The sequence below is a fragment of the Erinaceus europaeus genome, chromosome 12 (assembly GCF_950295315.1).
Source record: "Erinaceus europaeus chromosome 12, mEriEur2.1, whole genome shotgun sequence".
Classification (NCBI taxonomy): domain Eukaryota; kingdom Metazoa; phylum Chordata; class Mammalia; order Eulipotyphla; family Erinaceidae; genus Erinaceus; species Erinaceus europaeus.
The window spans coordinates 73,013,687-73,033,050 of NC_080173.1; the positions used below are offsets into that span (position 1 = coordinate 73,013,687).

At 40.4% G+C, this 19,364-nt stretch overlaps 1 protein-coding gene across 2 annotated transcripts in view; it reads left to right on the top strand.

The window, feature by feature from the left end:
- MYO1D (myosin ID) overlaps positions 1–19,364 on the top strand; it is a 386,590-nt gene that overhangs the window by 257,191 nt on the left and 110,035 nt on the right. The gene's annotated exons all lie outside the window — the stretch shown is intronic.

Here is a 19,364-nt window from a genome sequence, read left to right on the forward strand (position 1 = left end):
GCTTAGTTTCAGGATTAGAAATAATCCTCTGCTTTTTCAACCACTGGCTTAACCAACAATGAGTGCTTACTCTAGTGGCAATGTCTTACTGCCAATATAATGAAATCTATAGACAGGGGAAACAACTTCTGCAAAAATATGGAGTCACAGTGGAACAAGATTTAGTCTAGAACTTCACAGTAAGGACAGGGGGTTGTATAAAGATGTAAGAAATATAAATGAGGAACAGATCCTTGGGGTGCTGGGACTCCATCCCTGGATCATTTTAAGCATGGCACTGATTTGGTCAGGCTATTGATGAGAGTTGTTCTTAGAGATGGGACTGCCCGTCTCATAGGTGGTGACACTGTATTCTTCCCATTGTGTTGTACCGTCGCTGCCTCACCCAATGCTGGGATACTATCAAAATATGGTGACTAAGAAATGTCTTAATTCCTAAAGGACATTTTCTCAGTTGATAAGTATTCCTTATTTGTATTTTTCTTAAGTTTAGATATGGCTTTGCTTTCCCTAGACAAATGTCTGTACAACTACATTTACTGCATTCAATTTTCAGAAGTATTTGGAGTACAAATTTAGAAGTGGACTAACAGACCATGTATGTTATTAAGCTTTGTGTCCTAGATCAAAATAATTTTAAATGTCTTCTGTTTTTTTAATGTTGTAAGTGCAGTAATGTTTAGTAGTCACACAGTAATTAATTGTCACACATTACAATGTACAACAACCCAGGTTCAAGCACTACTTGCAGTGGGGAAGAAGTTAAACAGGTGTTTCTCCAAAATAAATAAGTTAAATTTTTTAAATACTTGTTTATTTATTTTAAAATGGTCATCTGGTGGGAAAAAAATAAGAACCAAGAGTCGGGCGATAGTGTAGCGGGTTAGGTGCAGGTGGTGCAAAGCACAAGGACCTGCGGAAGGATCCTGGTTGAGCCCCAGTCTCCTCACCCGCAGGGGAGTTGCTTCACAGGCAGTGAAGCAGGTCTGCAGGTGTCTTTCTGTCTCTTTCTCTGTCTTCCCCTCCTCTCTCTATTTCTCTCTGTCCTATCCAACAACAATATCAATAACTACAATAATAAAACAACAAGGGCAACAAAAGTGAATAAATAAATATTTTAAAAAAGAAAGAACCTAAGAAAATACCAGAAAATAACAATGAGCATGTTTACCTTTGAAAAATTTCCTTCTCTCTGTCATATTAGTGAGTTTATGCTGGAGGGTTAAGACATGGAGAAAGCACACTACAGGCAAGTTTGTGAACTAAAGTAGACTTTCCTCCTAATATTTAATTATACAAATATTCTGGGCAATTAGAGGAATTTTTGTCACAGATATTGTGTGTGTGTCTTTTTATTTTCAGCTTTCATGGGTCAACTGTTTCATTCTTTTTATTTCAAAGAGAGAATCACCACCACACCAATGCTGTGGCACTCCCGTATGTTGCTGAAACGCAACCCTAGGAGACCTATCAGAATTCTGGCCCAAGGCTGTTTTGTTGTTGTTGTTGTTGTTGTTTTTATCTCAATCTGGGTTCTTGTTTAATTTTCAATACCTGTTAAATGATTGTATGAGTGGTAGAAATATGTAAATCTTATGCTAGAATCTGCCAGTTGCATCCTGCCTTAACATAGGCCTTTGAAAATTCATTTTATTTATTTGAGAGAAAGGAGCCAGAGCATCTCTGTGGTACATACAGTGTTGGAGATCAAACCAGCATGAAAGTCCAGTACTCTTATCAGTCAAGCTATTTCTCTCAGCATATGCCTTTTTTTTTTAACTTGTTAATAATTATCAGGAAAGGTAGACATAAGACTATTATACTTTATGCATGTAAATGTGACATAACTGCAAATGAAAGGAAATAATGGAGTTGATGCTTCACCAATCCTTTATGAAGAATGATATTCCGGCGGCAAAATTGCTCACCTTGATAGAGCAGCTGTTTCGCCACACACACAACCCAGGTGTGAAACTGACTTTTATCTTACTGGAATAGCTTCAGTTGTCATGGTGTGTGTTTCCCTCCCTCTCCCCCCCTATATATATTTGCATATGTCTTCTAAGGTGTTTCTGGTTGTGTCTCTGTTTACTTATTTGATAAGACAGAGAGGGACTGAGGAGGTAGGAGAGAGACACTTGCAGCACTGGCTCACTACTAGTGAAACTTCTTCCCTGTAGGTGGGAATCATTTCTAATCTAAGAATTCTGTCTTTCAGAATTAATAAGTAAAAGGGAGAGAAGAAAGATACCAAGATGCTTTCTTCACAACATATTCTTGATGTGTATCCAACAAATTAAGAGGTCAAGTAAGGGATAAAAATCACTCCTTCCTGCCCTCTAGAAAGTACAGGCTTAGAATTTTCAGTTACTGACTTTGAAAATCACATTTTGTTTTGCAAAAATAATAGTGTGACATATAATCTTATTTATCACTCAGTTAACTATGAAAAGCCAGAAGTGAGAAGGATTTAGCTCCAAATTGATTCTAATTAGAAGCTGAGCAGAAAGGCTCAAACTAAAGTAGACTCGATTTTGAGCAGGAATCATTTCATTATTTTTCAAGAGATTTTTTTTTTTTAGGGCTACCAGCACACCACTCAGCTCTGGCTTATTCTAGTTAACAAGGCATTAACTTATCCCCCCCACTCATGCAAATAATGTGCTCTAACATGCAGAACTATCCCCCCAGCCCAGAAGTCAAAGACAAATACTAGATGATGTCATAATAATAGCACTTTATGGAAGTCAGACGGTAGCACAGCGGGTTAAGCACATGTGGTGCAAAGCCCAAGGACCGGCGAAAGGATCCCGGTTCAAACCCTCGGCTCCCCACCTGCAGGGGAGTCGCTTCACAGGCAGTGAAGCAGGTCTGCAGGTATCTGTCTTTCTCTCCCCCTCTCTGTCTTCCCCTCCTCTCTCCATTTCTCTATGTCCTATCCAACAGCAATGACATCAAAAATAATAACTACAACAACAATAAAAAAAACAAGGGCAACAAAAAGGAAATAAATATAAATAAATAAATAAATATTTTTAAAAGCACTTTATGGGAGTCGGGCAGTAGTGCAGCAGGTTAAGCACACGTGGCGCAAAGTGCAAGGACCAGCATCAGCATAACGATCCTGGTTCGAGCCCCATGCTCCCCACCTGCAGGGGAGTCGCTTCACAAGCGATGAAGCAGGTCTGCAGGTGTCTCTTTCTCTCCCCCCTCTGTCTTCCCCTCCTGTCTCCACTTCTCTCTGTCCTATCCAACAAAAATGACATCAATAATAATAACTACAACAATAAAACAAGGGCAACAAAAGGGAATAAATAAATCTAATTAAAAATAAAAGCACTTTACAGTTTTTAATAGATGAAAATATTATTTGATAAAATTTAATTCATTCCTAATAAAGGTACAAATAAGTGAGTAAACCATCAGTAAGTAGGAACAAACAAAATGCAGACTTGCCAGCAACTGCTAACCAAAGTCCATGAAGCAAAATAGTTACACAGTTACCATCCAGAATGACAGTAAGCTAAGACACTTTTTTTTTAATTGGGGAATTAATGTTTTACATTCAACAGTAAGTACAATAGTTTGTACATGCATAGCATTCCCCAGTTTCCCATATAACAATACAACCCCCACTAGGTCCTCTGAATCCTTCTTGGACCTGTATTCTCCCCACCCACGCACCCCAGAGTCTTTTACTTTGGTGCGATACGCCAGTTCCACTTCAGGTTCTACTTGTGTTTTCTTTTCTAATCTTGTTTTTCAACTTCGGCCTGAGAGTAAGATCATCCCATATTCATCCTTCTGTTTCTGACTTATTTCACTCAACATGATTTGTTCTAAGTGATGCTATTCCCAGTGTATAGAGAGTGAAGAGGAAAAACAGACCAAAGCTAAGGGGAAATGCGGCCTCAGGCTGGAAAGAGAAGGTTACCCCTAACAACGTGGAAGAGTAACTGTAGGGAGACCCTAGACAACCCTTATCTCTTCAGGGGCTACACTTCAGCAAGTATCCTGCTCCCACATAAGGCAAATAGTAAGCCAGAAAGAAAACAGCAGAGAACTGTGCAGCGTAGGCAATATGAAGAAGCAAGATGGGAGGCGGCACCATGGCTGAAGTGCTGGACTTGCAAGCTTAAGATCCGGAATGTGCCCGGAATGTGCCAGAGTGATATTCTGGCTCTCTCTTATTAATAAATCTTCAGAGAGAGAGAAAAGTATAAAACTTTGCATTATTAAAAGAAAAAATTTAAAAGGCTAGAGACTGGCCTCACCTCCTATCTGAAATACCACCACAATAACAGAATACGTCAAACAACCATTTTCAGGACCCTGGCATCAGACAGTGAAGAACAATGATCCCTGAGAGGCAAAAACAGTGTGTCCTCTTATTACACCACAGCAGGACCTAAAATTATATAGTTCACTAAAATGTGGATAGGAGGAGCTGGGGTGAGAACATAATGAATATGGCAAACAACTTTCCTGTCTAAGGCTCCAAGGCCCCAGGTTCAGTCCTCCACACCACCATAAGCCTCAGCTGAGCATTGTTTTGGTAATAAATATCTAAATATGTTTTGGTAATAAATATCTAGTAGGGAGTAAACCTAGATACCACACATCAGACCACTGTTGTCTGTATGGCACTTAGACATGTTGTCCCCAGGTCTACAGGGCCTTTCTCCAGGTACTCAGTTTCTTACCAAAATTCTACACATAACATCCAGTCTGAGTGATTGTGATGCAGCCTGTTCAGGGTTGAGTTCTGCTGGGATAGGCTCTGGCCACCAGTACCATTAAACTGTAAAAAAGCAGTTTGGAAAATGAATGAATACAAGTGACTGTCTGATATTGAGAGTGGTCTGGGTCATTATTTAGAATTTTGGTGGTGCTTTTGTGACTAGAAATATGCCATATGAACTTAACTCTTATGTCAGCTAACGGATGGTAAAGTGCGTCTCATTATACAGTTGACCCTGGAACAATACAGGTTTGACTGTGAAGGTTCACTTATACTTGTATTTCCTTGTAAAATTTCCTTGTATTTCCTGGTTAATTGAGAAGTCAAAATGAGGACAGATACCAGATGGTCTCACTTCTTGGTGGAACTTAACAAAAAGGGAAACCACAAGATTTATAATTTGGACACTGAGTATGGTGTAAAAGGATTCTGGGGGGAGATGAGGTAGGAGAAGGTATTGGGGTCCTGATATCCCATGGTAGAAAAGGCCCTAAATTGGGGATAAGCATGTTTTGCAGACACCTCTCATGGTGAGATGAGAAATTATACCTACGTGGCAGCAGCTATACTGAAAATCATGAACCCACCTAACAAAAGCATTTTGGGAAAAAAAGATATTAACTTACAGTATCAATAAATACAATATAGCACTGTAAATGTACATTTCTGTAGCTTATTGTAAGACATATAACATCAAAATTGTGTTCGTCACCTGTTGATGGGTAAAGCTTCTGGTCAACAGTTACATTTTGGGAAAGTCCAAATCATACTCAAATTTTTTACTATACTGAGTTCCAACCCCTACTGTGTTGTTCAAGAGTTAGCCATATGCCATCTTGCTTCAAGTTGTGATTCCCAAGAAGCTGTCTATCCATGGTGATACAGAAGGAGCCAGAGTGGGACTCCAGAAGTCTCTGTAGTTTGCCCTTTAAGTATTCAGCTAAAAAGTGATCAGGTTATGAGGAAGAAAAACTACTGACCCTTCCCTCTAAATTTCTGTCTGTATCTATCCAATAATAAATACATAAAAATATTTTAAAGAATTATGTTAAAAAAATACTGAAAGCCAGGGGGAGATACTCTAAGGGAATTAGAGAAACAGTACTCACACAGACAGGAATAACTTCTGACTGGCAGACTAGAGAACCTCACAACTCATAGGACATATATAGATGGTTCTGAAGTCATGGCTGTTTTCCTTTCCTGTTTAAGACAAGAGGAGCTCTGTAGGTGAATGACTTGAATGCTCCAAGTGAAGCCACTTGCGCTATCATCATGCTATAATGATAGAACAGTTACTGTGTATGCCACATGAAACTGAGGTGAGATTTATTTTTCCATTGCTGTGTCAGTAGTTTGTCAGACAAGTGTGTGCTTTGCAGAGGTTTGAAAATGGCTGACTTGACTTTTAGTTTGTATCTGATTATCAGCAGTGAGTACCTGCTGGTAGTAAGCTTTTTTGCCCACTATTAAACAGATGGTCTCACACTGGCTGCCCGAACTATGGAATTACCAGAAACTCCACAATATTAAGCTGTCACAGGGCCCATCTGCCCTAAGCAGCTGCCCAGGCATTTGCCTGTCTGAATGCTGTAAACTTCAGTAGAACCCCAATCTCAGACAGAGAAATTTCTTACTTTTTCTATGGATAAAAACCAGAAGTCGGGAGTCAGGTTAAGTGCAAGGACAGGTGTAAGGATCCTGGTTCAAGCCCCCAGTTCCCCACCTGCAGGGGTGTTGTTTTGCAAGCACAAAGCAGTAAAGTAAGTCTGCAGGTGTCTTTCTCTCCCCATCTTTCCCTCCTCTCTCGATTTCTCTCTGTACTATCCAACAACAGCGACATCAATAATAATAATAACTGCAACAAAAGGGGGAAAAAAAGGCCTCCAAGAGCAGTGGATTCGTAGTGCAGGCACAAAGCCACAGCAATAACCCTGGAGACAAAAAAAAAAACAGAAGTCAACACCATCTGCTTCTTACTTTTCATTAACAATATTTTTAGTATCTGCTTAATTAAAAGAGGATCATCACTACATTAACTAAACATCTGACCTGCTTCTCTAGTTTGCTTTTTTTTTTTTTTAAACTCATACTTAAAACCATAGGCAGATTGTAAGCAAGGGACCAGCGGAGATGGGCATCTTGACCAGAGGTAAAGGTGTGAATCCACCTGCTTTTCTGCCCTAAGTCTAAGCACCTACTTCCATGTAACTTGACCTGTATTCATAAACTGCTTTTCTTGAATGTTTGGCTATTAGTCATAATATCTGAGTAGAGATAATTGAAATAATGTACATAGATAATTTAAGCAATTGTTTCACTAGATTATGCTTCATCTCCTTGACAGAGTATTGGGTCATTTAAAATTTTAATTACTTGTGTTGTATTAATACAAAGCAAAGGACTTTAGGAAGGGAGGGAGAGGGTGGATAGTAAGGAAAATTCGGGGGGCCTATTTATAATGAAATTGTATTCATAAGTCAATGATTGCAGTGTAAAGCATTAACCCCTTCAATAAAAAACAAAAAGAAGGGGCAAGAAAGTGGCCACAGCTTCCCCCCCCCACTTTCCAATAGATATACATAAGAAAACACAGGTGCCAACTTCCATAGTCCTGAACCCTAGAGACTCAGCCCTGTACCTCTGCTCACACATGACTGTCCCACTGAAAGATCATTCACCCACCCCACAGCCCCTAAATCCCTTTCATTTTTCATGGCTTCATCTCCATCTGATAGTGTCTCTTTTTCTCATTTGTATAGATTCCAAGTAGAATATAGGCCATTAGTAAGCAAGACCTTTATGTCTGGTATTGAGAACAGTGCCTGGCACCAAGCCTGCTAGTGGAACCCACTTGGCCCAGTATACCTCTAGCACTGCCCCATGGATAGGTGCCATCTTGCTTACTAGATAGTGATAAATCGTTCTTTTTCTGTATAAAAGGCACGCTTTTTTAAAAAATGAATCTTCTTCCTTTTATGAATACCTCTTTTCTTGTACTGATTACATGATTACTCCTTTAAGCAGTATAATACCCTGGGGACAAAAGTAAATAGGTTATTTCAAGATAAGGAATGAGAAACTATGGGGCTGTGAACTGAGAGAAACGTGAGTATGCTTTTCATTTACTTTTTTTTTTTTTAACAACTAAAGAACTAGAAATAATTTAGACTTTTCCTTGTCAGTAAGCTGGCAAGAAAGCAAGATGTAGGGATTCCTGCTCAGATTAGCAGCCTAATAATAAGTAAGACTTCAAAACCACAATTAGGGGCTGTGTGCATAAACTAGCTCTCCAGCTCAATAGCTGTGGAGTAAATTATAAATACAAACAGGTGGACTGTAAGAAGGAACCCAGAAGGACCCTTAAGACCCATTTGTGCAAGAACACAGAGCTGGTTAGATGTCTCACTCACTGTGAGGCCTGTAACGAAAGATGCAAACTATAGACTTAAATCAAGCATAGTTTTAAAAGAAATGTAACAGAAAATTCATCTTATATAAACTGCATGTACCCTGAATAAAATTCAAGCATAGATTCTATATTAGTAGAGAAAAGATTACATGACAGACACAGAAAAAAACTAAATGTTCAAAGGCTGTAAGTATGGATTGACCTGCCAATTTTCATATCCAGCAGAGAAGCCATTAGAGAAGCCAGAACTCCTACCTTCTGTACCTCAAAAAGTATTTTGGTCCTACTCCCAGAGAGGGGAGACAGTAGGGGGAGATAACCAGAGGGCTCTGGACTCCAGTTCCACTGGGATGCAAAGTTTGTAAGCAGGAATCTTTGTTTTTATGCCATCACCGAAAAGGAAGCAAATCTGGAAAACATTAGAGGAAGTCAGGCACTGTTTCACTTATCTGAGAAAAGAGAGGAAAAAGGAAGGACACTCAGAAGTAATAGTAGTAGGTGTAGGTGTGACTTAGAAAAAAAGTGAAGGTAGGACCTTAGGAAAAATTGGGCAAAAATTAGCAGACAGATTAGATAGATAGACAGACAGACAGACAGAAAAAAAGAAAGAGAGAGAAAAAATAGATATAAAGACAACTCATATCTGTGAGACCATGGGAGACCTATTCAAGTTTCTGCTGGAGGGGGGTGGGGTCACAGAACTCTGGTGCTGAGAATGGTGTGCAATTATACCCCTATTTTGTTATGATTTTATAAATCACTGAAGTAAATAAAAATAAGTATTCAATTCAAATGAACTAATAATCTAAGTCAAAATCGTCATTCAAATGTGAGTGCAACAACTGACTTAGCCAGAAACAGAATTGATGTGAAATGAAAAATTAAGGTCCATCAGAATGCAGAGAGAAAGAAAGGATCCAAGCCACAGCAAAATATTTCTCCCCCTCAGTCCTGTCTGTTGAGCATTTGATTTCCCATTGCCATGATTTTCAAGGTGGGTGGCCCACACCAGTAGCATTGACATCAGCCAGGAGGGTCTCTGTAGTGAAACTTCCTGGGTGCTCCCCAGACCTATTGAATTAGCAAGCCTGGACATGAGTCTTTCCCCAACAAGCTCTCCAGTGGGTGTGTCTCACACTTAAATATGAAAGCTGTGGTTCCACTCTATCCCCCCAGTATGTAACACTTGGGGTTCTCTAAGGAAATACTGAATGAAAGAATAAAGAATGGTTGAGGGGGGTGCGACTGGCAGTAGCGTACCCGGTTAAGCACACATAGTGTGAAGCACAAGGACCAGCGCAAGGATCCTGGTTCAAACCCCAGCTCCGTACCTGAAGTAGGGTCACTTCCATCTCAGAGGCAAAAAAAAAAAAAAAAAAAAAAAAAACACCCAGTACTGGATCTGACCTTTTATCCTATTTAAAATTTTTATTTAAGTCATACTGTATTATAACACTATATGAGTTTCAACTATACATCATTAAATGTCAGTATAGACTACATTAAGTTCACTACTAAAATCAAACTATCCTTCACCATATAATTGACCCTCCCCTCCCCCCCAAAAAAAGAGAGAAAGAAAGGGTAATGACAATGAAATTGATATATCTAGAGGACAGAAGAAAAAAAAGTTTATATTCATTCAAATATGTAGGTTTGAAAGAAGAGCAACAGGGACCAAGAACCAGCTAGCTCAGTAGAACACACACTTTAAAACGTGCAAGGGGGAGTCAGGCACAGCAGGTTAAGCAAGTGCATGTGGTGCAAAGAGCAAGGACCAGCAGAAGGATCCAGGTTCGAGCCCCCAGCTCCCCACCTGCAAGGGAATCGCTTCACAGGCGGTGAAGTAGGTCTGTAGGTGTCTGTCTTTCTCTCCCCATCTCTGTCTTCCCCTCCTCCATTTCTCTCTGTCCTATCCAACAACAACGACATCAGTAACAACAACAATAATAACTACAACAATAAAACAACAAGGGCAACAAAAGGGAATAAATAAATAAACACACACACACAAAAAGTACAAGGATCTGGTTCCAGGTTCCCAAGCCACGTGGGAACACTTGGCACAGGGAAAGCTTCAGAAGCCGTGGGACAGTACCGTAGTGTCTGTTTCTCTTTATTTGGGACGGGAGAGGAAGGAATAGTACCAGGAGTAGTGGAATAGTATAGGCATAGCCATGGTGGCAAAAGAAGAAAAAATGGGAAACAAACTGAATAAAACTATTTCATTAATTTTTTAATGTTTATCTTTATTTGATAAGACAGAAATTGAGACACCAGCAGCACTGCTTCACCAAAGTTTCCCCCCTGAACCTGGGTCCCTGTGCATGGTAACATGTTCTGCTCAACCACGTATGCCCCCACCCAGCCTGTCTCGTTATTTATTTAGGTACAGTCAGAGCCTTATGCAAACACAGCTTCACCATTCTACACTGCTTTCTCATTCAGATAGAGAGGGACAGAGATAGGCATCATGGTACCATGGTACCTCCCACATGAGAGCACACTACCCATTAAGCTATCTTCTCCTGTCCTTAAATTGTTAATATTTCTGATATTGGGATGCAACTTAGGCAGCATCTTTCCTGGCATTATACAAAATAAGGATACAGGGGCTGGGTGGTGGCACACCTAGTTGAGCACACATGTTACAATGCATAAGGACTCAGGTTCGAGCCCCCAGTCCCTCCCTGCACAGAGAAAGCTTTTTGAGTGGTAAAGCAGTGCTGCAGGTGTCTCTGTCTCTCTTCCTCTCTATCTCCACCTCCCCTCTCCATTTCTGACTGTCCCTATCTAATAAATAAAGATAATTTAAAAAATTTAATAAGGAAACATCTTACAAAGAAGGCTGGGGACCGAGTAGTGACACGCATGGCTAAGTGCACATAGTACAAAGAAAGCTGAATAGGGTGATTTAAAATCTAACAGAAGGAAGTATTTCTGGCAGCACCCCGTCTCAAGATTGATACTCTGTGCTTTTTCTCAAACTAATGATCTTTTAATTTCAGGGCTGAGCAAATATGCACATATACATAGACACAAATTTACAGATTATGTTTGGAGGTGAGTAAATTCCTGAACAAAGATAAGGGTTGCTTTGGTCACTGTTTGCTACTGGCAGTTGCCCAAATCCAGTGGAGTAGAAATCTTTTGAACAGGAAGATTAGACCAGGAATTATATACCCAAACAAAACTCGGGAAGAACTCTACTAAGGTCCTTTGAGAAGGAACAGTCATGGAGGCAAGTCTGTCAGAATATTTTTTGTCTTTGCTCTCCTCACAATGTCTTCTCCCACTCGGCTAACAGTGTATATTAGTGACTCTCAATATCTCCTTTCCTAGCTTTGCCATCAGTGGTCATGTTCTCTGTGCTACTGTCCAAAAATCATAGGGAAGTATTTCCATCAGCTGTGACCAGAACAACGAGCTTGTCCCTGCATAGGTAAGATGCCTACCCAGATGGCAGTCACTCTGGCCAGAGAAATGACTCTGCTCAAATAATGGAAGTTTCCCATTTAATAATGGAAGAACACAGTTTGGAAGAGAATGATGCAGTATGAGGTGGAAGTGTTTGGAGGTGAAGTTTATGGGACCAGCATTTCCCAAAAGAGGCAGAAAGTGAAGCTAAATCACTTTGCGGTACTTATTCAAAGCATGATACCACTGAACAGCATACCCAGCCCAATTTTTTTAAAGATTTATTTTTTAAAGATTTATTTATTTTTGTTGCCCTTGTTTTATTGTTGTAGTTATGATTGATGTCGTTGTTGTTGGATAAGACAGAGAGAAATGGAGACAGGAGGGGAAGACAGAGAGGGGGAGAGAATAGACACCTGCAGACCTGCTTCACCGCTTGTGAAGTGACTCCTCTGCAGTTAGAGAGCTGGGGGCTCAAACTGGGATCCTTACGCTGGTTCTTGCGGCTTTGCGCCACCTATGCTTAACCCGCTGCGTTACTGCCCGACTCCCCAATTTTTTTTTAAGCTATATCCTTGGAGAGGGAGAAAGGAGTGTAGGAGAGATGCCAGTGAAACACCACCATCTTGGAGCTCCCAGTGGTGTTCATGGTGCTTCTATGTATATGGTAAGATGTACATTCTGACACTGAGCTTTCACTGGGCTCCATTGCTAGGACCTTGTGGGTCTCTTTAAGTGTTATTACCAAGTACAGTATAATAGAAAAATCCCCTTCTGCTTCAGTAAAGACAAGTAAATATTAGAAACGAGAAAATTACATAAATCTAACAGGACCAGGATTCTGTTTACCTCCTCGTCTTGTCCTAAAAAGAGCTATCACTCATTCTGAGCAATTGTTTTTAGTTCCCCTACCTAATGAGTTTGAAACTAGAACCTGTCTGCCCTTTTCCAGATCAGAAACCCTACCAGAAAATAGGAGGCTCCTACATAATGAACTGAAGCCATTTGTACATGCTCATACCCCTCTGCTGTACAGAAAAGAAAACAGAGAGAGAGCTTAAAAGGTTTTCAGTATGACTAAGCCAAGGCCCAAATCAAACAGCATTAAGGCATAATAGCTGCTATGGACTGTGAGCCGTCAACCAGCCTTCCACTTCTCTTGCTCTGTACTGTACGTATCTGCCTTCAGAGGCGGCTGCCTGAGAGGACATGCAGGGAAACACAGTCAACCTCAGCATTACCTGCTTTGATCATGGAGATTTTCTGGGGAATGTTGTGTAGATCAAAGACACTCACTTTATGACTTATCTATCATTGCCTTTCATGCTGAATTAATAAATCCAAAGTACTGGAAAACTGATCCTCTTTTTTCAACATCTCTACAGGAAGACGGAACATTTACAGTGATCACATTACTTTTTTAAAAGGCTGGTAGTACTAAATGTTACAATATATGTTAAAATGGAGAATGTTCTGTGAGGTATTGGAGAATTCATCTAATGATTAGTGAATAAGTAGCCTGAATCTGCTGTCAAAATTTCTTTTCTAAATTGAATGTCAGATACAATTGTTTAATTTAATGGTATTTTTTTTAACCTTGCTTAATGTGTTTATTTCAAGTTGTATAAACTGTATATGAGTCAGACTTCTTAAATTTTTTATTTTTATTAAGACAGGGAGAAAGAGCCACCTGCAGCCTGCCAACCCCCAACTCCCCACCATAGATGAGAACCAGGGACTCTAAGCCAGGTCCTCACACACGGTAACTGCTATACTTTACCAAGTGTGCCACCAGCCAGCCCCAGAAGTCAGTTTTATATAATAAACATAATGCACTTAACTCAATGTTTCCTCTGAAACGTTCTATTTTCACATCATTCAGCCTTTATATTCTGTGCACTCCCTGCAGGTCTGGCTACAGGTAGGGGGAGGCATGTAAAGATGGACTGTTTGATCCTTTTCTTCAAATAACTTTTTTTTTTTAATTTGTGAGGCTGTAAGTTAATAGGAGTGTATATTAATACCATTTTCACCACCAAAGATCTGTGTATCGCCCCTCAGTGAAGCTGAACATCTGTCCTCCACCCCCCCCCAGAGATTTTTTTTTACTTTGGTGTTTTGAGTTTCCTTGTCCTTTCTCAACTTCTGTTTATGAGTGGGATCATCCCATACTCGTCTTTGTCTTTCTGACTTATCTCAAATTACTCTTAAACTCATGGAGCAATGGCAGATACTACCTCACCCATGCTGTGAGAATACCATGAGCAAAAGGCCGAAAACAAGAAGAACCTAGATTTCTTGCCTTCAGGAATAGCACGAAAGTGAGAAGTAAAAGAAGCCTCACCTCATTCTACAGCCATTGTAAGGAAAGAAGATTCTCTTAGGATAATGTTATGATTAAATTGAAGGGGGAGGTTTGCACACCTGGTTTAGCGTATATGTTACCATGTGTAAGGATCTGGGTTCAAGCTCCTGGTCCCCACCTGCGCAGGGGAACCTTTGCAAGTGGTGAACAGTGCTGCAGGTCTGTCTCTCCCTCCCTCTCTCAAAAAAAATAATAACTTTAAAAATCTTGAAAGATGAAATGGGGAGAGGAGTTGCTTGAATGTGAGACCATTCTGCTGCCCCTTCTTGGGCCATCTCCTTGTCTTCTCTCACCTCTTTAGGGCTCACACAGAGGTGCACCTGTCCATTACTCCCCCCTCCTTGGAAGAGCTACACAGAGCAGAAGTGGCACCAGACCCACGTTGTGCCATTTTTCTTTTGGTCAAGATGGTTGGGCTACAGATCAGAGACTTACAGGTCATTGTGCCTCCAAACACTTGGGGGCTACAGGTGACTTTGCTTCCAAAGGTGAAGAAAACTTGTCTTAGAACAATGCAGAAGAGCCACAGGGAAGCAGACACTTGGCATGAAGGAGGACTTGATATATCCACATCCCATGTCTGCTTATCTGTGGGGCCAGCCAGTCACACTGCTCTTGAGACTGAAAGACTTCGAGACTTAAATCTTCAATGTTCTATAAAGCAAAGCAATCAGTTCATTGATAGTGCTGAGCACATGGAGAGTGCTGAGAGGGTCATTTTTTTTCTTTTTGTCTATTTGTGTAAAATCATCATCAACAAAATAACCAAGCAGGCAATTAATTGGGTTTGCAAAAATTAGCTAAAGCTGGGTGTGAAGGTATCATTCCTCGTAAAGCACCTTCAAAGTGAAGAAAACTAAAGCTCTTGAACAGGCTTGGATTTATAAGAAAAATAGATAGCATTTGATTTATGTTGTTTGGAGTTTATCTAGAATAGTTAGAAACAAGCTTTATTGTGAGTTTTCTAATTATGAAGCAAAAGTTTCCTTTCTCCCCTATGCTTTATGTGATAGTATTTTTAAAAAATGATGTAAATTATTATGTCAAACTGATCTATTAAAGAAGTAATTGGCAAAAAAAAAAAAAAGAATAGTCAGAGAAGGCCATCCTTTTGTTGCACATGTGTCTTTTACATGAGCATTGACTTTTGAAGGACTCAAATCATACAACCATTCCCAACTAGTACCAAAGGATATTATGGCTTGATTACAACAGGCAGCCTGCATTTCAAGTCACTAAGATCCAGGCTTTGTTTGTTTGTTTGTTTATGAAAAGAATAGGAGAGGAAAGAGAAAGAGAACCAGGAATCACTCTGGAACATGTACTGCTAAGGGTCTATCTCAGGACCTCAGGCTTGAGAATCCAACACTTTATCCACTGCACCACCTCCCGGACCACCAGGCATTTTTAGAAGGCCAACTGCCCACATTTCAAAGAAGGTTTTAAAATAGAAAGCAATTGTCAAAACCCATAGGTTTTAGCACTTTCTATGGGACTTTATGTGTATGCTAAATTTTCAAATCTGTTCCACTTATTTTCTATTTGTATTTAGTACTATCCACAGAATTTGCCTAATAATTGCTCCGATTTATCCAAAACTTGTTACTCTTTTTATACTTAATATTTAAAATCATTTCTCATGAGAATAAATCTCATGAGAAAGAAGTCACTCTGATACATGGCACAGAAAAGGAACCATTTACCTGCACTCTACCAGCTGAGCTATTTCTTCTGACGTTTTTTTAAATGTGGCACCAGTGCCTTATTTTGATAGAAGCACTCTTGGACAAACTTTTTGTTTTAGATATTGGAGAGAAGAAGATAGAAGTCACAGCAGGTTAAGCTCACATGGCACCAAGTGAAAGGACCAGGATTCCAGTTAGTTCAAGCCCCCAGCTCCCGACCTGCAGGGGGGAGGTCACTTCACACTTTCTCTCCCCCCCTCTTCCCAATTGATTTCTCTGTCCTATCCAACAACAACGACAGCAGTAACAACAGTATTAATAATAATGAACCTGGGGCCTTCCATATACACTGTAACATGTGAGCTCTACTGAGTGCATCACCACCTGGCTCCCCATCCCTCTTTGACTATAACGTGTACAACAATTTAGTTAAATTAGATGGCAACCAATTAGCTTTCAAAGATTGCTACAAAGTTTAAGGAATAGTTTGTCCCCTGCAGTTGGAAGTAACTAGGACAGAAGAGGAGCTGGAGTGTGCTCATTGCATCTGGGCTGCCAAACCATATTGAGGAGGAACATAGAGGGAGAGACTGGGGAGCCACAGGAGTCAGGCTGAAAGATGAGGGTGTATCTGAAGGTCCAAGAACCCCCAAGTGTTCACAGACCTTGAGAGGTCTGATAAACTAGCCAAGAAAGGGAGTCGGGCTGTAGCGCAGCGGGTTAAGCGCAGGTGGCGCAAAGCACAAGGACCGGCATAAGGATCCCGGTTCGAACCCCGGCTCCCCACCTGCAGGGGAGTAGCTTCACAGGCGGTGAAGCAGGTCTGCAGGTGTCTATCTTTCTCTCCTCCTCTCTGTCTTCCCCTCCTCTCTCCATTTCTCTCTGTCCTATCCAACAACGACAACAACAATAATAGCTACAACAGTAAAACAAGGGCAACAAAAGGGAATAAATAAATAAAATAAATATTAAAAAAAAAACTAGCCAAGAAAATTTGAGTAAGCAGGAGCTGGGAGATAGTTCATCTGGTAGAGCATACACTTCTCCAAGCAGGGTCACCTGGGTTTGAGCCTCTGGTACTACGCAGAAACATAGAAACACCAAGGGGAAGCCCCATGAATGGTGTCTTTCCTTTTTTGTTATGAACTAGAAAAAAAAAATACATTGATGAAACTTTGCCAGATTTTGGTAAATTCACCCAAGAATCAATCTGTGTTTGAAATTGGAAGGGGAAAACGTGTCTACCAGAAGCAATCAAATCAGGCAAGTGTGACACCATTGAGACAATTTTTTTAAATTAGATAAAATAATTTTGTTGGGGAGAGATAACTCACAAGATACGGTACTTTCATTGTCATGAGTGCAACCCAGGTTCAAGCCCTCAGAAAGAGATGAGAGGTACTATGACATCTCTCCCTCTTTCTGGCTCTTTGTTTTAATGAAAAGTAGCCAGAAATAGTGAAAATGCCAAGGCCCCATTTCCATGCACACAAAGTGTTTGTTAAATATGCTAATTTGGTAAATTTGGCAAGATGATCATTGAGCAGATTGGCTTTTTGGTGAATTCACCATTTGGCAAGTTACTTTTCATCAATGAATTAATTGGTCTGGTTCATAGCAGGTTTCCCTGGCTTAATTAAGGTAGGAGGAATTGGGCTTCTGCCCTTGTATCCAAGAGAATCCTACCAAATACAATAAAGTCCTACAAAAAATCAACAGTTTTGGGAGTCGGGTGGTAGCGCAGTGGGTTAAGCGCAGGTGGTGCAAAGCACAAGGACCTGTGTAAGGACCCTGATTTGAGCCCCTGGCTCCCCACCTGCAGGGGAGTCAATTCACAAACAGTGAAGCAGGTCTGCAGGTGTCTGTCTTTCTCTCCCCGTCTTCCCCTCCTCTCTCCATTGCTCTCTGTCCTGTCCAACAACAGCGACATCAATAACAACAACAATAATAACTACAACAATAAAACAACAAGGGTAACAAAAGGGAATAAATAAATAAATATTTTTAAAAATCAACAGTTTTGAAATGTTAAATCTTGATAAAAATTACAGCTGATACTGTGTTAGAATTTCTTCTAAAATACTTCTTGGAACTACCTTTGGAGTCTATTCTATTTAGCAAACTCAGCATCTCAATTTTGGAACTACTGGGAGGGGTAGAGTTAAGCTTCTATGGTAAGCATTATGTTCCTTTTTAAATTCAATATTGTGAGCTTGTATGTTACTTTTTGAAAGTAAACATAGGTTTCAGGGCAGGTGAACTAGCTCGTTGGGTAGTGTGCTGCTTTGACACAGTCACTACCCAGGTTTGAGTGAGCCCAGCCCCCACCGTGTTGAAGAAAGCTTTGGTGCTGGTGTCGTCCCCTCCCTTCTCTGCCTGTCTTCCTCTTTCTATCTGAAAACATCAGTAGTGAAGCCCCAGAGCTGACCCAGAAAAAAAATTTTTTTTTCAGAATCTTATATTTCTTCCCTTGCCTCTGGGCATCAAAATTAAAGATATTGGTGACTTGGAATCTATAATTACTACATTTGCTCCTCAAATTCTTGTCCATATGTTTTCAGTTCAGAGAAAATAGTATCTATCAATAGAAGGTGTTTTCATTTCAACCTCCAAGTACTAAAGTTTTGAAACTAAGACAGGTCTACGGCCATACCACCCTGAACACACCTGATCTCGTCTGATCTCGGAAACTAAGACAGACACTAGTCATAGTTAAAATCTAACTGGGAAGCAGAAGACAACTATATACTTGATTATCTCACACCTTCATGTCAGGTCACTCACATCCTGAGACAGTGAAGTCATAAATCCCCCTATCCACCCTCAGTAACCTTTGAGCAGCCCTGGAGAATAGATATGGTACCCAGAAACTCAAGACAAAGGTTTTCTCATCTTGCAAATGTGAACAAAGATACAAATTTGTGATTTTTTTTTTTTGCCTCCAGGGTTATCGCTGGGGCTCAGTGCCTTCACTACAAATCCACTGCTCCTGGTGGTCATGTTTTTCCATTTTTGTTGTTGTTGCTATTATTGTTGTTGTTGGATAGGACAGAGAGAAATTGAGAGAGGAGGGGAAGATAGGAAGAGAAAGATAGACATCTATAGACCTGCTTCACCGCTTGTGAAGCAATCCCCCTGTAGGTAGGGAGCAGGGGGGTTCAAATGGGGATCCTTGCTCTGGTTCTTGCGCTTTGTACTATGTGTGCTTAACCCGGTGCTACACCACTCAGCCCCCAATAATTGTGATTCCTATTGAACCTGACAAAGCTTCAGCAGAATCCTAAAATAAACTGTCATAATGTACAAACTTTTAGTTTAAAAAAAAGCCAATAGGGAGTCGGGCTGTAGCGCAGTGGGTTAAGCGCAGGTGGCGCAAAGCACAAGGACCGGCATAAGGATCCCGGTTCGAACCCCGGCTCCCCACCTGCAGGGGAGTCGCTTCACAGGCGGTGAAGCGGGTCTGCAGGTGTCTATCTTTCTCTCCCCCTCTCTGTCTTCCCCTCCTCTCTCCATTTCTCTCTGTCCTATCGAACAACGACAACAACAATAATAACTACAACAATAAAACAACAAGGGCAACAAAAGGGAATAAATAAATAAAATAAATATTTAAAAAAAAAAAAAAAAAAAAAAAAAAAGCCAATATGAGTTTCATGAGGAGAAACTGAGTAGAATCTTTAAATTATTTCCTTTAAACACTGACTTAAATAAAGACATACATACCATATTTGCAAATGACAAACT